This window comes from Ictidomys tridecemlineatus, chromosome 6 (genome assembly GCF_052094955.1).
Source record: "Ictidomys tridecemlineatus isolate mIctTri1 chromosome 6, mIctTri1.hap1, whole genome shotgun sequence".
Taxonomy (NCBI): domain Eukaryota; kingdom Metazoa; phylum Chordata; class Mammalia; order Rodentia; family Sciuridae; genus Ictidomys; species Ictidomys tridecemlineatus.
This window is the reverse complement of record NC_135482.1, coordinates 105,784,367-105,803,272: the sequence shown is the minus strand read 5'-3', so window position 1 is coordinate 105,803,272 and position 18,906 is coordinate 105,784,367. Positions and strand designations below refer to the sequence as shown.

General features: G+C 43.7%; 1 protein-coding gene across 2 annotated transcripts in view; it reads left to right on the top strand.

The window, feature by feature from the left end:
* The window catches only part of Tigar (TP53 induced glycolysis regulatory phosphatase), a 50,952-nt gene extending 44,992 nt beyond the window's left edge, over window positions 1-5,960 (top strand). Inside the window, exons 7-8 of one of the 2 annotated variants that reach the window (XR_013423180.1) lie at window positions 129-289; window positions 4,788-5,960. The gene's annotated coding sequence lies outside the window, so the exon portion shown is untranslated. Of the gene's footprint in view, window positions 1-128; window positions 290-4,783 lie in introns of both variants that reach the window. The other variant, XR_013423181.1, reaches the window with a different exon arrangement.
* Window positions 5,961-18,906: the final 12,946 nt, after the last annotated feature.

Here is an 18,906-nt window from a genome sequence, read left to right as displayed (position 1 = left end):
TCTAGTAAGAATCACAGGGGCAGCAAGTGCTCTAGAACTTTTCCTTCCACTTCCTATTTTAATGCTTGTAGTAATTAACTTAATCTTTAGAATAACCCTTTAAGGAGGTACTGTTATTCTCTTTATAGAGATGAGGAAACTGGAGCACATGGCTTAAGTAACTTGCACAAATACACAACTAATTCATGGAAGAGGATGGATCTGAATCCACGTCTGACTTAGCTCTGCTTAGCTCTTTGCAAGATGTGCAAGCCCACCCAGTATGTTACAGCCAGAGCTATGACACTTGGTAAGTACAAGTAGCAATGAGACAGAGTGCTTTTCTCTAGTAAATCAACATTTTTACCCAGGGTATATCTCTAGCATATACGTGCTTGTCTCTAGGGTTTAAATGGAAGATAGATAATATTTAAGTGCTTATGTCTAAAACAGACTTCCTTCATAGAAGTCACAGAATGGTTTATAAATACAGCATCATAGTTTAGCTAAATGAAGAAACAGCTAGCTTTCAGAATTGAAATGCACATCATTCAGAAATATTTGCCAATTGATAACCCTGCATTTCCTCTTCCTGGTGCAAATGGTAGAGGGATGGGAAGTACCTGTGAAGCAATCAGCAGCTACTGAGAAACTTCTCTGAGAGACGGGAGAGAGGGAGTTACAGGAATAAAAAGTAGACCAAATTTATCTTCTGAGGTTGACAATATGGTTAAGCTGAGAAAAACTTTGCTCATGGCCATGTTCTATGTAAGAGCTAAATTACTAGGACATGTAAGAAATGCCACGGGCATTCACGAGGGAGAGATTTTGGGGGTGAATGCTGGACTCAAGGTGCTTTGGGGAAGGAGAGAGTGAGCTTTGTACAAGGGGCAGGGTGTTGACCAGCACCCAAGGCACAGAGGGGAGGGTGTGCAGGTGTCCAGAAAGGAGTTCCTGGGGTGACTGTGGATGGGGGACATGTCCCTGACCAGTTGAACTCCTGCTATTAGGAAAGAGAATTGTGCCATCACTACACTTCCAAAGACTTTCCTCCAAGGAAAAGCCATGAATTCACAGCAGCTGGTTGTGAAGGCAGAGTGTGGCCTGGGGAGTGGAGGGTTTATTTCCTGGGAGTAGGTTTATTTCTAATGGGTCTGGGGAGGGAGGGGGTGATGAGACAGTCCCCACTTGGAGAGAGTAAAGGGAAATGCAAGACTGTCCGAATAATTCTTTGCATTTGTGACACAGAACAGTTGAGAGCAAAGATGAGAGTTACCCAGTTGCATGCAGAGAGGCAGAACTTCCACCTCCCTGGCTGAAACTCCCTACCAAAGGGCTCCAGACCTGGTTTCCCATTAGAATCACCCTTGGAGCTTTAAAACCCCAAACATCCCAGGGCTGATCTTAAATCTACAGGGGTGAAGGACAGCTATTTGTGCCTTTCCTTGCAGAGCCACCTGGGAGTGTCTGATATTTAAGTACTTATCAGTGAACAGGCTCTGAGTCTCAACCACACACTGGAATTAGTACACAGAAACCAAGGCCCCGTCGCTGGGCTGCTCACTGTCCCATTCCCTTTCAGAGTTTCCTGCCTACGTGTAGATTAAGATGGGCCTTTCTGTGGAATCTGAGTAGTGCATGCCCGGTCAGTCAGTGCTCTGTGCCCACAAACAGCCTTTAACTGGAGCCTGTGGTATGGTTTCTGAAGCTCCAGAGTATGAGGAGAAAGACACCCGTGTGTGGGTTCCTTGTCTCTGAATCTAGAGGCTTCCCTTGGCCACGGTTCAGGATCTGGGAACTACTGCGACCTTAGGAGCCCAGAGTGAAACAGATGGCAGATGTGAACAGGAAGCTCATGGAGGAGGCTGCTGATTTGCACTTTGGGATGTCCCCACCCTCAGTTCCCAGTGACTGCCAGATGCAACAGAAAAGCTGGTCCCAGGGCAGGTGTGCAAACGTGCTTATCCGTCTGCCTTGGGAGAACTTGCTCTGACCTCAGGAGAGTCCCCCTGTGTGGAGGCCTCTGGTCCAGGCCCTGCACGTCCACTCAGAGGACCCAGCTCTAAAGATGAATTGGGGATGGTAAGGATCTCTAATCCTTCAAGTTCACCCATTTCCTTCATCTCCTGTCTTCTTTTGCTCAGAATCCACTCTGAGAAGGTATTGAGGAATATCATCTCTACCAGATCATATTTTCTCAATAAAAAGACTTGACAACAATTTACAAAAAGTAACATTGGCTTGACCATCATTAGCTATGGTGAAAAATATTGAGGAATCAAGATGAAAGAAGACCTGGGAGATAGGAGGGGAGGTGGTCTAGTGTGGCTCAAAGTCTTCTCTTGAGACTCTGTCTAAAGACCTTGTCACCAATGGGAGACCTTGTCAGACTTCTGTGCCCTGAGCCTCTCCTTCTCATAATCTGTCTCCATGAGGGTGCCTCACTGTCAAAGGAGTGACCTAGCCCAGTCCTGCATGCAGACAGATGGTTATCTAAGTCCAGAACAAACGGTTGTTCCTTGTTTTCTGAAGTTCTCTGGGGAGGTGCTGCGACCTTCCAGAAAATGCCATTCTTATGTGTCTTGTCATCCTGTCAGTTAAAACATGCTTTTGGGGGTGTGGGTGCAGCTTAGTGATAGAGCCAGTGAGGCCCTGGATCCCTTTTCCAGCGAGGTAACAAATGAAAACCAAACAAAAATACACTTATTTATATCCAAGCAGATTCTCTTGCTTTAATGTACTACCTGTTCAATAACACATCACTATTTAGCCAAAACCTATTACATGGTAATACCTTGTAGAAAATCTTTAGGGAAGCATAAGAGTGAAAAGTTCAGCCGTGATCTTCAGGGAGCCTGCAGTTTACTGAACAGAATGGATTTTGCATTTGTCCAGCACTTCACACCTACAATAGATGCTCACAACATCTGTGTCCGTTGGTGCTCAAAACAGCCCTGTGAGATATGCTGGAAGGTGTTTGGGGTGACTTTCCCAAGAGAATCCTGGATCCTGATATACACATTCTGTGTTGTCAGGATTTAAAGGAAAATAAGAAAGGAAAAATTAGAAAAGGGAAAAAAAACATATTATTTTCAGTCTGTTGGTTTAAAAAATTAATCAATGAAGAAAATATGAAATAGAAGGTGAATATCTCCTATATAGGCTCTACCCTGTGGAGGTAAGATGTTACCAAAGGTAAAATTATATATATATATATATATATTTTTTTTTTCATGTAATAGATAGATGTTCTTTTAAAAAGTCAACATTGAGGGCATACTATTTAGCATAAGCACATTCCATCCATGCCAAAGTCTATTTGACTATCTTTCCAGGTCAGTATGTATGTCTCTCCCTCTTTTTTTTTTTTTTTTTTTTGAATCAGATGATACACACGACAGCAGAATGCGTTACAATTCTTATTACATATATAGAGCACAATTTTCATATCTTTGTATATAGAGTATGTTCATGCCAATTCATGCCTTTATACATGTACTTTGTGTGTTTTTTTGCATTACAATTCTTATTACACATATATACCACAATTTTTCACATCTCTGCTTATATATAAAGTATGTTGATACCCAATTCGAGTCTTCATACATGTACTTTGGATAATGATGTCCATCACATTCCACCATCCTTGCTAATCCCCTGCCCCTCTCTTTCCTTCCCACTCCTCTTCCCTATCTAGAATTCACCTTAAGGATTCCATTCCACTCCATATCTCATTAAGAGGGTCAGCTCTTCTAAAAGCCTCATTTCCTCCCTTCCAAGCTCTGCCCCAGAGATTTGAGGGTGATTCTCAAGGCCACAGGACTTTATAAGATACATGCATGACTACACACGTGTCCACATATTCAAATTTATGTATACACATACCTGAATACATGCACAGTAATGGCCCTGCAGGAGTGGCCCTGGTGGCTGGGGTTACCACCGTTCTCTGCTACTTCAAGAACTTACCATCTCTTACTCAAGAACCAATGTGTCCTATGGAGTCAATCTCACTCACTTCCCTTCTTTCTTTCCTATTGGTATGTTCCAGCTTCTCCTCCCCAAGACAAATTTTTCCGCTTGTTTTCGTCATAGCAGTCTTTCCAAAATAAGGGCCCAAGAGAGGAAGGTCTGCTTCTAAGACATCCTGGGCAAGGGAGCCAAGAACTCAAGTGAAGGGGGATATTGGGCCCCAAAACGGGTTCAAAACCACATAAAATGTTAAGGTGCTCCTCCACGATCCTCCTCCACAGTGAATGATTTTCACTCCCGCCTTTCCTGCCATTGAATCCCCAAGCTTCCAGTGATTTCTAGGGACCTCATGTGTGAATTTACATTGACACTGACATTTGATGAGAAGGGCAGGCATCTGAGTGCTAAGTACTTAACTTGAAAATAAGCTTTAATTTTCCAAATGCATAACATTAAATTTTTGCTACCTATATAGTTAAGAGCATAAAGATTTTTATAAAAATGCCAAATGTGGGGCTGGGGATGTGGCTCAAGCGGTAGCGCGCTCGCCTGGCATGCGTGCGGCCCAGGTTCGATCCTCAGCAGCACCACATACCAACAAAGATGTTGTGTCCGCCGAGAACTAAGAAAAAATAAATGTTAAAATTCTCTCTCTCTCTCTCTCTCTCTCTCTCTCTCTCTCTGTCCCTCTCTCTCACTCTCTCTTTAAAAAAAAAATGCCAAATGTTCCAGAAAGTGTAATTAAATATGCATAGCTGAGTGCTTGTTTATTTAGGAGTTTAGTGTTTAAAACAGCTGGAGTGAGTATAAGAATTTTTTTTTTTTTTTTGAGACAGAGCCTCCCTAAGTTGCTGAGACTGGCTTTGAACTTGCGATCCTCCTGCCTCAGCCTCCCGAGCTGCTAGGATGACAGATGTGCACCACTGTACCCGGCTGAGATTAAGAATTCTAAAGAACTTTGCAAGAGAGATCTGATAGAGGATGACTGGGGGGGGGGAATACTAATGGAGAAAGAAGCCTTGAAAGGCTTGCAGGATTTATCAGCAGCAGATGCAGGTGACAGATATCACCCAGGAGTACATGAAGTCAGCCAATGCCAGTGATACAGCCAAGAGCTCCGCAAATGCTTTTCACCATGAACATGACTCTGCAAGACGTTAGGGGCTGGAGCTGGATGTATGTGCCTGACATCCCTTCATGCTGTCATTTGTGACGTACGTTTGGTCCACTGTCTGACTTAGCTGCACAATGAGAACTGATTGCAGAGAGGGCACACAAAATACAACTTCAGCACACAAAATTTTCTAGAGCAGCAACACTATTTTGGATCCATGGTGTTATGCATTAGTCAAACACCAAGAAACGTACAGAACGTGAGTAGAGCCCTAATTTGAACTGTAGAGGTGCTCTAATAACAATGTGTCAACAGTGTTCTTCAGTTATAACAAATGTTCCACGCTAGTGTAAGATGTTAATAACAGGAGAAACTGTGTGTGAGGTGGGGAGAGGGGAGAATCTCTAAGGTTCCTCCAGGGGCTTTTGTCTGGATGTGGAGTGCTCGCTGGTCTTGCAGCCCCTCCAGTTATTTGCTTTCTCACCCGTTTTGCTTGATCATCAAATGCGGCTGGTGACTGGAAGAGTTTAAATTTCCTAAGAGACTTGTTTCTCTCCCATGTCTTGCTTAAAATGTCTGTCCCAGGTGAGGGATAAATGGAAGAAAGGCAGGTTTCTTTAGTCTAATATTTAATATAATTATTATATTACATACTTTTGTAAGTCACTATAAAATCCGTCTCAATCCAGCAGATTTCCTCAAATGTAAATCTAAAAACACAGATAGACTCCCACCAGACATTTCAGAATGAAATGCGGGTGAGAGGGGCTGGGGATGTGGCTCAAGTGGTAGCGCGCTTGCCTGGCATGCGTGCGCCCGGGTTCGATCCTCAGCACCACATACAAACAAAGATGTTGTGTCCACCGAAAACTAAAAAATAAATATTAAAAAATTCTCTCTCTCTCTCTCTCTCTCTCTCCCACTCTCTTTAAAAAAAAAAAAAAAGAGAAATGTGAGTTCTGTAACTTTGCAGAATCCGTGGTATTGCTAACTCGCCTTTGGTTCCATAACCAGAAGCTTCTTTTGCCTGGACAAGAAGAGGACCCTCAGATGCCTTCTACTGGGGACACTAGCAAGATCACAGAAGAGCTTGAGAGTGGAGGGCGAAGAATCACTTGCAACTGATCAGTAGCGGCTGCTTCAATTCCTTTCCTCCCCTCTCAGCTCCTTCCCTCCTCGCCTCTCCTGCTCACAGCCTCCTCCTTACTGAAATCCCTCTCCAGCCTCTGCAGCTTATGGGATATGAAACAGTGTGTATCCCCAGGCAGGGAAGACCCAGCCACATGAATGACTTCACAAAAATTTCTCTTTGGGTGATAAGAACAGGGTTATGTTTGTTCCACTCAGTGAAAAGCCAAGGTGTAGGTGAGACTTAGTGGAGTCTCAATCTAAGGAGGCTGGTACAGTTTTATTATCTCCATTTTGCATCACATCTCACATTTACAAAGAACTTTCTAGCTGCATGCTCTTTGTAAAACATCCTCAGATGCAGTCCCTTCTTGGTTTTTCTCCAGAACCCACGACATACTAAGGATCCTCATCTTTCCTATGAAGATACTGAGGAGCAATTTGTGACTTGACCAAGGTCACACACCTAGTGTGATCCTTGTCTTCTTTCTCTGAATTCAAGCTCTATCAAGGACACCTGGTCTGTGAATGTCCCTGTTTCAAGAATGTATCTTCAGTGCTGCAGTCACCAGGCTGGGCACCTGGTGGGCAGAGGGCCATGATAGGGGGTAGGCAGGGGATTCGCAGCCCTGGGAACAGCGCTCCTCAGGTAAGCTCTGAATGTGTCTTCCTTAGGTGGGGGAAGAAGGAGCAGTGGTTGGAGCCCTGAGTTACTGTACCTGCAGGCTCTTCGGGCTGCTCCTACCCCTCTTCTCCCATTGTGTTCTTTTGTCTGAGAGATCAGTCATGCTTCCAAAGCTGAGATTCTGCCCAAGGAAGGAACAATAGAAACTGGACTAAGAGGAACCTTGTGTGCATGTGTGTGTGTGTGTGTGTGTGTGTGTGTGTGTGTGTGTGTGTGTCCCCATACAGGCTGCCCAATCTGATTGGCGCTCCAAGGCTGCCCAACAGGACCCAGCCCACCCTCTCAGGATGCCTGGGGCTTGTCACGCAGCCCACGTCGGGGGAACAGACATCCTGGTTCCCACTCACCTCCCTGGAGCCCGCCCGTGACCTGGGCTAGCCTACGGTGTTTGGGACGCTGCACATCCGGACTCATGTTATCTCAGGATCCTGGGACTCCTTGGCTCCCCTGTCCTGCCTCCTCCCCTCTCTGTGGACACGTAGCCACCACACACTTCTCGGAGGGCTATTTCTAGCTGAGGGGCCGGTAATTCAGCCCCAGCCTGTCAGCTCAGGCCGTCTGTGTGCCGCAGCTGGGACGGGCGGCCTGACACGTTGTGGGTTCAGCAGAGTGCAGGATGTTGGGGCTTCCGGGGGCAGGCACCCCCTCGGCCTGCTGGAGGTCAGGGTTGCTGAGATGTGGGGGTGGGGAACAGACAGGATGCTCCTGCTGCATGGGAAGAGCTGGTGGCCACCAGGAGACAGAGCTCAGCCTCCTGGCACCCAGCGGTGCTCTGTGCTCTGCCCACCGCAGCCCTGCCCTGGGGAGCACCTTTTCTCTTTAGCAGGCTGAGAGTTAACATAGCCTTGTGGGCTCTGGGTCAAGCTGTGCCTCACAGCACACAGGCCATCTTTGTCAAGTTACAGCACCTCTCTGAGCCTCAGTTTCCTTATCTGCAAAATGGAGATAATAAAATTGTACCAGCCTCCTTAGATTGTGGGGAGAGTTTAATAATCTGCCATAGAATACTTAATCTCATGTGAAGAGGTCACATAGAGCTGCTCCATATAGAGTAGATTTTATTACTGTTGTTGCTGTTGTCTCTTTTCTTCACCCTCCCTTGCAGGTGACTTTCAAGGTTATTGCTGTTCCAGAGTTATCTCTGACACCTGATCCATTTTAGGTGCCTAGAAAGTATTCAGTAAATGAAAGAATGAATTCTTCCCTTAGTCTGATCTGATGGAAAGAAGACTGAACTCAGCACTAAAACAAAAATATCATAGATAAAAGTGAAATTATGTAATTTGCATATGGAAAATGGATGGCACTTGAGACCATTATATTAAATGAAATAAGCCAAACTCAGAAGGTCAAGGGTCATATGTTTTCTCTCACATGTGGAAGCTAGAGAGGAAAATGGAAAAGAACGGGCCCCCCCCCGCGGGGATCTCATGAAAACCAGAGGGAGATCAATAGAATAGAGGAAAGGGACGGTGGGGGTGGGGGTGAGGGAGGTGCTGGAGGGGGGACATGCCCGGGGAGTGATGTTGGCCAAATCATACTGCTGTGTTATGTGCATATACAAAGATGTAACAGCAAATCCACAATCATGTACAATTTTGATGCTCCAATAAAAACTGTAGAAAACAAAAACAAAGCCCTGGGTTCAAATGCCAACGGTGCCACGTGGCTGGTGTTGTGGAATGGCCAAGTAAACTTGAACTCGTGTTCTCAGTGTTCTGCACTGGCCTGTCTGCAAGTAAGGACAGTCCCTTCTGCCCAGTCTTCTTTGAAGGCTCATGAGGACAAAGGAGCTTAGTGTGACACTGCCATGGAAACAGGAGCTGTGCAGTTCAAGATGAATTTTTTTCTTTTCTGTTCTGGGGTACTGGGGATGGGACCCAGCATCTCACACATGCCAGGTGAGCCCTCGACACTGAGCTACATCCCCAGGGTTTTTTTTTTTTTTTTTTTTAAATTTTGATACAGAGTCTTGCTAAGTTGCCCAGGCTGGCCTCAAACAAGTAATCCTCCTGCCCCTGCCTCCCAAGGAGCTGGGGTGACAGGTGTGCCAGCATGCCCAGTGACAGATTATTCTTTATGTCCGATTCTTTCACATTTCACATTTCCCACACCAGAAAACAGGTCTGTTCTGTTCAACCTCCGTTCACATTTCTGTGTTCAGGGCTCCATGCAGCTTCCTGAACAGAGTGTTGGTCGCACACACGTTTTCTTTAGATGTATCCCTATATTTTTGAGGAATTCATCCATTCACCATCACCTGGAACCAGGTGAGAACCTTTCACTCCCTTGCTGTCTTTCAAAGACACTCTGGAACTTCATCACTCTGTCAGGAGGCAAGACTGGTACGTTCACCTTCACTTTATGCACAAGAGCAGGGAGACCTGGAACAGGTTACTGGCTGACTGGAGGTCTCGTAGCCAAGGAGCTGGGTCCAGTGCTCTGCTTTTCTGTGCATTCCAGCTGGGGAATCCTGAAGGGATGTGGAATCGACCAGTGTTCTTCTGAGGGGTCATATGGTGTGGGGGCTCTGCTCCATGTCTGATGTGTTAATTCTCTTTGCCAATACTCATCTACTTGCCCTGTGCTGGTCAGGTTTCCATCACTGTAACAGATACTTGAGGTGATCAATGCATAAAGAGGAAGGTTTACTTTGTCTCATGGTTTTGAAGGTTCTAGCCCATGGTTGGCTGGCCCCATTACTTTTGGGCCTCTGGCGAGGCAGCACATCATGGTGGCAATGTAGGGTAAAATGGTTTGCCTCTCAGCCAGGATGCAGAACAGAGGGAAAGAGGAAGGGCTGGGGTCCCAATAACCCCTTGAGAGACATACTCCCCATGACTAGAAGACTAGAAGACCTCTCACCAGGCCCTGTTTTTTAAAGTTCTTCTATCTCCTGATAGCACCCCAGGCTGTGGACCAAACCTATGACCATGGGCTTTTAGGGAACACTTATCTGAACCATAGAACTGGCCGTCATCTTGGACGAGATACTTGGTCTCTCAGACCTTAGAAAACATGTCTATAAAATGAAGATAGAATATCTCTTAGGCAAAGTATCTGGCTCATAATACCTACTCAACATTTCCTGCCATTCCCTGTGTTTTCTTAAAGCATCCAACAGTCTCTAAAAAAACATGTGAGCATATTCATATCATAGTTCCATTCCCACCCCATAAAGGTCTTTCAAGGTGAGGCAAAGTGAATGTTTATCGAATGAATACACATTGAATGCCTGACATAGATGACGCTGTAATACATCCAGGGGTCCATGGGTGGAAAGACATTGTTCTTGCCTTCCAGGAGCTTCGAGTGTGGTGGAGGAAGCACCTACAGAGGAGACAACCCACTGTGAGTGACTGTACTCAAAATGGATGGAGTTGGAGAGTATCATGATAAGTGAAGTAAGCCAATTCCAAAAAAAACAAATGAGGAATGTTTTCTCTGATATGAGGATGCTGATCAATAAGGGGGATGGGGTGGAGCATGGGATGAATGGAGGAACTTTAGATAGGGCAAAGGGGAGGGAGAGGAAGGGAGGGGGTATGGGGTAGGAGAGGCAATGGAATGAGACGGACATCATTACCCCAAGTACATGTACGAAGACACAAATGGTGTGATTCTACTTTATGTACAACCAAAGACATGAAAAAGTTGTGCTCTATATGCATACTATGAATTGAAATGCACCCTGTTGTCATATATAATAAATTGGATTTTTTAAAAAAATACTCTGGGAGCCTAGCAGGAAGAGCTTCTAGACCAGTAAGGAAAGGGGCTTCACAGAGGGTGGACCACAGAGTAAGAGCCAAGATGTGATACAGGTGAGAGCATTCAAGAGAGGAGATATGACATGTAGAAAGGCACAAAATCATCAAAGAACAAGACACATTTGAAGAACCATAAGAATTTCCATATGGCCAAGGAATAAAATGAGGAGAGCAGCATTGGCAAATCAGGAGAAAGGTGGTCAGAGTTGGATTAGAAGTGGTTTTCTACGGCATGTGAAGGAAATTGAATTATAACCTTCAGCCTATAGGGACACCTGGAAATTTCAAGCATGGAATTAATATGATTGTATTTCAGAATGGTCACTCTGGGGATGAAACTGAGAAGGAATAAAGCTGTGCAGGGAGGGTATCAGTTAAACATTTTCTCAAAAACTCTAAATGAGAGAAGGTAACAGGCTGTCGACTACAGCAGGAACCATTTGACCTAGGAAAAAATGCAGGGCTAAGACAGATTTTCAGAAAGGACTCACAGAAGTGAGTATATATATGGGAAGGGAACACAGGAAGAAAGGAAGGATGAGCCCTGGTTACTGAGCTGGGTGCCTCTGGGAGCTATGGGTACCATCACTAGCCTAGAAGACATTAGGGAGTAGATCTGGTCAGAAAAATGAGGGGTTGGTTTTGTTGGGCTTGGAGGATATAGGTGATTGCGTGGCTTTCAGGAGAGAGACCAGGCCTCCAAGTAGAGAAGTGGAAGTTATTGGCATAAAGGTGATAGTTGAAGCAATCCTACGGTTGGATCATCCAGGGGGAGCAATGGACTAACAGAGGAAGACCCAGGATATGGAGTACTGGTATTTCAGAAGAGAATGGAGAAAGAGGAACCCCTAAGCAAGATTAAGAAATGTAGAAACCTGATTTCTGACTCTTGGATTAACTCCCTTGGTTACATATAGTGGATTCCTAAAGAAGAGAAGACGTGGAGAAGACAATCTGTGGAATTGCACCGTCTTTGCCTTGAGCTGGAGCTTACACACTGGTGACCTGGCCTGGCCAGTGCTGGGTCCAAAAGGCCCACGATTGACTTGGGATGTTGATAGGGCAGCTTCCTCTCAGCCTCTTTCCTCATGCTTCCTCCTGGTCTTGACCCTTGGGGTCTTACCTCCACAGTTGCCAAAGGAGGAGATGAATAAACACTTTTAAATAAAGGGAAGATCAAGGGCTAGAGCAGAGCTGATCTAGCCACCTCCTTCTCCATCCTAAATCTCATGTCCAGTAGGCTTCTATCTGGGCAAGGAGAGAAGAAAAGGAATAAAAGGGGTTTTAAAATAAAACATTTAATCTATTGATCTTTTGGGGGGAATTTGTTACATCTCACTGTATTACAACTGAACCTATTGATCTTACAGCTTCATCAACATTAAGTAATTGACTTCCCGGATGCTGTTGAGTAATCAGCTCTTTCTGCAGAGGTCCACAAGAAGGGACTTTAAGAAGTGTGCAGGTCCCTTTCATATATTTGCAAATGCTTCATTCATTCCATTAACACTTTCATCGTTCACAAAGTTTATCTTCTTAAGATTAGTAGTGACTAGTTTGGCTTTGCTTTTAGCCTTAAAGGTTTTTTTTTTTTTTCCTAATTTTTTGGGGGATGCTATATGGAATATATTTCTGGGTTTCTGGCCTCTTCATTTGTTGTTGACCACTGTCTTAGACACTCCTGTGCAGTTGCTCAAGCTCCAGGTGATGCCTAAAAGGGATTTTGGTGGCTAGGAAGAGGGCGTGGTGAGATTTAATCCATAAACTGTTTTCATGTATAGTTTATTTTACCTACTAAATAGCCCCAGCTGCTGGTATCAGAACCCTAGTATACACCCCTCATTTGTTTTTTACTCCATTCCCCTAAGAGACCCCATTCCTCCACAGATTCCATGTCCCAACAACAGTCTTAGACTCTCTCTAGAGATCAGAATGGATCCTCAATGATAAGGGGGGGAAGAAAAATGAGAGAGTAGGGGCTAAAGGAAGCAAGATTTCCAGAAAGAGGATCCAATCAACCATGTCAAATATTTTTAGGAGGAGATATGAACTATGGGACCAAAGAATCTGCAAACTTCCATTTATGATTTTGCAAAGAGGTGTTTCAATGGAATAGGATTGGAGACTGAATTGGGTGGAGGATAAATGAAGACAAATAGAAAAAGGAGAAAATGGAACCAGACACTGTGGGCATTCGTTTTTTAATATTCTAATTTGTTATATATGACAGTAGAATGCATTTCAATTCATATTCCACATAGAGAGCACAGTTTTTCATATCTCTGGTTTTACACAAAGTAGAGCCACACCACTCGTGTCTTCATCCGTGTACTTAAGGTAAGGATGACCATCTCACTCCACCGTCTTTCCTACCCCCATGTGGGCATTCTTTTGAAGTGAGGAAAACAATGATGGAGAAAGACAGAGGGTGATTTTCCAAGCCAATAGTTAACGAATTTAAAAGGAAAATGCTGTGGCTATTATATGACAAAAAGGAAATTTTTAGAGAAATATTACTACCAACCCTCAGTTATTTCATTTGTTCTAATCATGGGACTTTGGCTTTGGAAGGTCTTATAGGGCCAATGTCTGACTGTCTTCTTAAAGCAGAGAAGTGGAAGCCAGGGACTACATTCTGAATTTAAAAATTATTTCCTCCTTAAACTGTTCACAAACCTTAGAGTCCAATGGGTTTGGTAAGTCAGGGGATTCAATTTAGAAATTTAGGAAATAATTCAAATAATAATTCAACTTAGAAAATAAAAGGCATGTGCTGTGCTGCTGTAATATTTGCTCTTTGATACAACTTCAGTATGCATGTTGACCTAACAAATATTGGGTAGAGTTACTTTGTGGCATTTTAGCATTAAAAAGAGAAAAGGGTTGGGGGGGGGAGTGGGGGAGGGAGGGAGTGGGGTGGAGGGAGGGAGTGGGGTGGAAGGAGGGAGTTGGGGGGAAGCAAGACCTCTGCTCTCAAAGTGGTTAATACATATCAGGGAAGAAAGACAGTTCTATCAGTAACATCATATTTCACAATAAATGCTACCATAGGGGTAGAATACAGACCCATGAGAAAGTGAGGCAATGGGTCCTGTGAAGAGGGGTCAGTGAAGGTCCAGGAAGAAATAATAATGGTTAAGCTGACATCTGAAAAATGGACAACTTTTTAAAATAAATGTAGAGGGATTAAAAAAAAATCATGATTTCTCTGAACATAGAAATTCTTTGATTACAGCTTAGTGCACTTCCTTCTGATCTCTTTCTTTCTCAAATAACATTATTTGTGAAAATACTGCTTACTGATACTTTAATAAAAAGGTGAAAGGAACAGAGTAGAAAGAAAGAAAGAAAAACACAAAAGAAAGATAAACAACTCACTACCTGTAAATATCTACCCTTGAATGAACATTATTCTGGTGTATCTATGTATATCTTGATGGACAGAAAAATAGGTTGACAAGTTAATAGAAATACTTTTATTAAAATGGGGTCATATAACATATAACATTTTAAAAACAAAAATGCTTAAATAAATTTCATAGGATTCAACAGATGAAAAAGGACTGGAAATCAAACTGAAGGAATTGGTAAACTTTAGATAAATGTGTTTCAACAAGAGACGTTGTTGCAATAAAATTCACATTTAAAGAAAATAGATTATGAAATTATGAAGATGTTGAGGTTAGAACATTGCATATATATAATCGGTGTACACACACACACATCTATGTAACCAAGTATATGTTATGCTATGAAAAATAAGGTCATTAGCATTTCTCACATGCCCCCCAACAATCTCCTAATTTTGCTAATCATACTGTTAACTGAGGTTCAGAGAGAAGGAGGAGCTACTTGAGGTCAAACACAGCTAGTAAATGCAGGCCTGTCAGGTTTTGCACAGGACTATTCCCAGGAATAACTAGATCAGGGTAGTCCTGGTGAAAGAGCCCAGGAGAACTGGCCATTGGTGGGTGAGCTAATACTCAGAGTAATTAAGACAATGACCCCTGAACAACCTGATCTTATCTGCCATTTTTCTTTTGAACAGTCCTGTGGAATAAAACCCTGTCTAAATTCTTCATGCTTGTGTTTTGGTTTGCCACATTCTTAAGTCCCCTAATGTGTGTATCAGGAATGGGCACTCGATTTTGTAAGCAGAATGAAGTTCTCCACTTTTCTCCACAAAGTAAATAACTTTCTCTGGAGTCAGGAAAGGTAAGAAATAAGAATTTGCTGGGAACGCCATCAGTCTTAGTTCACCTTCTAGCATTTTTAAAAATTGCATTTTGAAAAATATAGCATGATTCCTAAACATAAACCAAATTTCACCTGACACTCAACACTTCCCCCAGAACATGACTATGCTGAAAGAGCTAGCAAGGTTAGGCTTGGTGATAGCTTGCCCATTGTTCCCCAACATGGTACCCTCCTAGGGATCCTGAAGGGCCACGATGGCTCTGTGCTCAGCTCCTCAGGAACGTACTTTAGAAACAAATCCTCCGCCCCATCAAGAATGCTCAGTGACCTTGACCTAGACTCCAGAGGGCTCAAGCACTCTGGCTCTTGGTAGTCTCCATCTCCACTGCCTTGGGACTCTGTAGTGAAAGCCTGGAGTGAAATTGGGAGTGGAAGGGGCTTGGCCTCCTGGTTGACCTCACTGATATGAGCTGCTCTCCCTGAGCCTCAGGGCCTTTGGGTCCTCCTCCCCTCTCTCTGGGTACCTTGCCTTCCAGGAAAGGCCAGTGGCTGCTCCCTTTTCTTCCAGTTGCTTCTTCCATGTTGCTGGGAGAGGAGGTGAAGGGCACGGCATCTGGTGGAGGGGCTGCTTTGGCTGCTGTTTTGAAGCCTGTGGTGGGGGCTGAGTGTGTTTGGCCCTGACTCATCCAAATTTCCTTTCAATTGTAAGGGTTTCTGCACCTCTCTTTGTACCCTGAATATTAAGGTAACGGGAAAAGATTCACCCCAGTATGTTTGATATTTTAAGTCAGACTGTTCTAAAACACTTCTTCACATTTGATTAAAAAAAAAAAAAATCTTCAAATTATCTCAGCATCTCGGGAGCCTGAGGCCAGAGGATGGCAAGTTCAAAGCCAGTCTTAGCAACTTAGTGAGGCCCTGTCTCAAAATAAAATATAAAAAGGCCTAGGGGATGTGGCTCCATGGTTAAGCACCCCTGAGTCCAATCCCTGATGCCTCCCTCAAATTAAAAAAAAAAAATTAAAAATCCTCACCATTTTTATATCATGTGGAAAGATGAAGCAGATTGTTCTTGAACTTGGCCACGGAGGTGGCAGGTTGGACTGTAGGATAACATTGTTCCCATGGGCACACACACTAGATGTGAGGCAGAGCCCCAAAAAGGGGACTTTGAATAGTCCCAGCTCTTGAGGCTCTTGTGTGACCATTTCAGGCAGGATGTGGAGAAGGGTCGGGGCCAGCGGGCTCAGGTGGGACCAAAAGTCCGAGCTCTGCAAGCTTAATTTTCATGACAGCTTCTGAGTTCATTTCCTGGCGGTGCTCACTGATGTTTAGGATTTCTCCCGCCTCCTGTCAGTTTCATCTCAGCATGCTAAAGAGAATCTGAAGCAGGAAGGTTTTGTTTTTAACAAGAGCATTTTAATTTTAATTATTTGCTTATTTTTTAAATTTTTGTATTTGTGGTACAAGGGATTGTACCCAAAGTGCTCTACCACTAAGCTACATCCCCTTTTCTTTTTTTATTTTTATGTTGAGACAGGGTCCTGCTAAATTGCCGAAGCTGGCCTCCAGCTTGATTCTCCTGCCTCAGCCTCCTGAGTTGCTGGGATTACAGGCCTGTACCACCATGCCTCTCAATAAGAACATTTTAAAATAGACCATAGGCACATTCAATATTCTAGTTACGCACAAGACAGTGTCTCTCTATAGAGATTTTCTGTATTTTCTGTCAGCAATATTTGAAACAACATCAAGACACATCATCTATACTGTATGAACCTACTCGTTAGGACAGTGGTGTAGACTATTTGACATTAGCACTATTGGGGAAGATGTAGAACTTGAGCTGTGGTCCCTGTGGGGTGCAACTCTGTCCCTTTACCCTGCTGTTTCAGTTCAGGAATCTGGGAGCCAGAACAGGAATGGAATATCTGAGGGCTAAGAGGAACAATCCTATTCTCAGATGGAGAAACTGAGGCCCAAAGAGAAGTGTCTTGTCTGTAGCCATGTGGTTAAGATATTTAGATTTAATTCAGAGAAGTGCACCCTGGCTCTGCATGTCTATATCCCACGGTCAGTTACAAAATGGACATCATTTGCCTGGTACACAACTGCAATCCCAGTGGCTTAGAAGGTTGAGGCAGGAGGATCAGAAGTTCAAGGCCAGCCTCAGCAACTTAGTGAGGCCCTAAGCAATTTAGTGAAAACCTGTCTCAAAATTTAAAAATAAATAAGTTATTTAAAAGTGCTGGGGATGTTGCTCATTGGTTAAGCACCCCTAGGTTCATTCTCTGGTTGCATTCCCTCACCCCCACCACCACCCCCACCCCTGCAAAGGAGATAATCTATCCCATCATTCAGATGCCCAATACTGTCTTGAGAAATTTTTTCTCTTTTGCACTAGTTGTTTTTGATGGATGTCATTATCTTTCTTGTTTGATAGTATTTTACCATTTCCAAAACACTTTCATATGCATGGTCTCTCTTAATCCTCTCCACATTCCTGCTTGGTGGTGTATCAGGAATGCATTTGGTTGCAATTAGCAGAAAACCACAATGGCTCAAACACAGAGGGAGGTATTTTCTCACATAATGTTGGTGGTGGTTCATCAACTCAATGAAGCCATGTCAGGGTTTACATCACTGATTATTTGACTTCTACCTGATGTTTGAAAGATGGCTGCTCTTGTGCCAGGTTTCATATTCCTTTTTTGGGGGGTGTGGTGGGAGTGGGGGTGAAGGTACTGAGGATTGAACCCAGGGTACTCGACCACTGAGCCCCATCCCCAGCCCTATTATGTATTTTAGAGACAGCATCTCTCTGAGTTGCTTATCGCCTCACTTTTGCTGAGGCTGGCTTTGAACTTGCCGTCCTCCTGTCTCAGCCCCCACCCCCACCCCCTGGGATTACAGGTGTGTGCCATGTACTCGCCTTCATATTCGTTTGTAAGTCAGGAATAAAAGGGAAACAAGGCAGGGATTGCTTTCTAGAGCCCTGAGTAAAATTCTGCTCTTGTCTCCTTGGCCAGAAGTTTACCTCTGGCCACAGGGAACCTAAGGGAGTGTTTCTCGTGGAGCTAGAACTTCTTGGAGCTTGAGAAACTGACTTTCACCAGCAAGGCAACCAACAGTGTCTGCCCCAGGTGGGCCACGGCTGCTGCTCCCCTCTCCCTGCCTGGTAAGCAGTAACGTTGGGCTTTGCCACATTCTCATTTCCCTCCCGTTCACCAATCTTTCTGTTAAATAGCCTTCTTTCCTCCCAGAATTACAAAGGCATAGAATGCTTGTTCTAGACTCTTGGAATATTTGGGAGGGAATGGAAGTAAAATCCCGAATAATCTCCTACCTAGAGATAATGGGCAAATGATAACATTTTGGAATAGTTCCTTCCAGAAAGATTTCCCACAGGTATGTGAGTGATGTTTTATTATATGCCTAGTATTTTGTCATGGCTGTGTGTGTGTGTGTGTGTGTGTGTGTGTGTGTGTGTGTGTGATCCTGGGGATGGAATCCAGGGCCTGGCATGTGCTAGGCCCCTGTGCCATGGTTTTTTACTCAATGGCATATTAGATTTTCCCATGTCATTAAGTTCTTTCAAAGCCAAAGTTATACATTTATTTTCATTATTTTTTGAAGATATATGTTTGTTGTAAAATATTCACACTTAGCACATCTCCCATCTCAAGCCACTATAAACAGCCAGTCAGAAGGGTGACTAATTTTTAATTCATCAGAATTCATTTAGCCATTCTCACATTATCAGACATTCAGGTTGTTTCCAATTTCTCATTATTGAAGATAACATTTTGATGAGTATCCTCATACGTAGATTCTATTCACATTTCTGATTATTTCCTTTGTGTAGATTCCTAGAAATGGAATTACTGGGTTAAAGGATACGAACATTTTAAAGTGCCTGATGCATATTGCCAAACTGCTTTCTGGAAAGACTGTACCATGTATCATTTGACCAGCATTTTATGAGCATGCTCAGCTTACTCCAACTTTACCAGAAATTCTAAATAAGTTTCAGCCCTTTTGCAAGAAAGCAATGTGGCTTT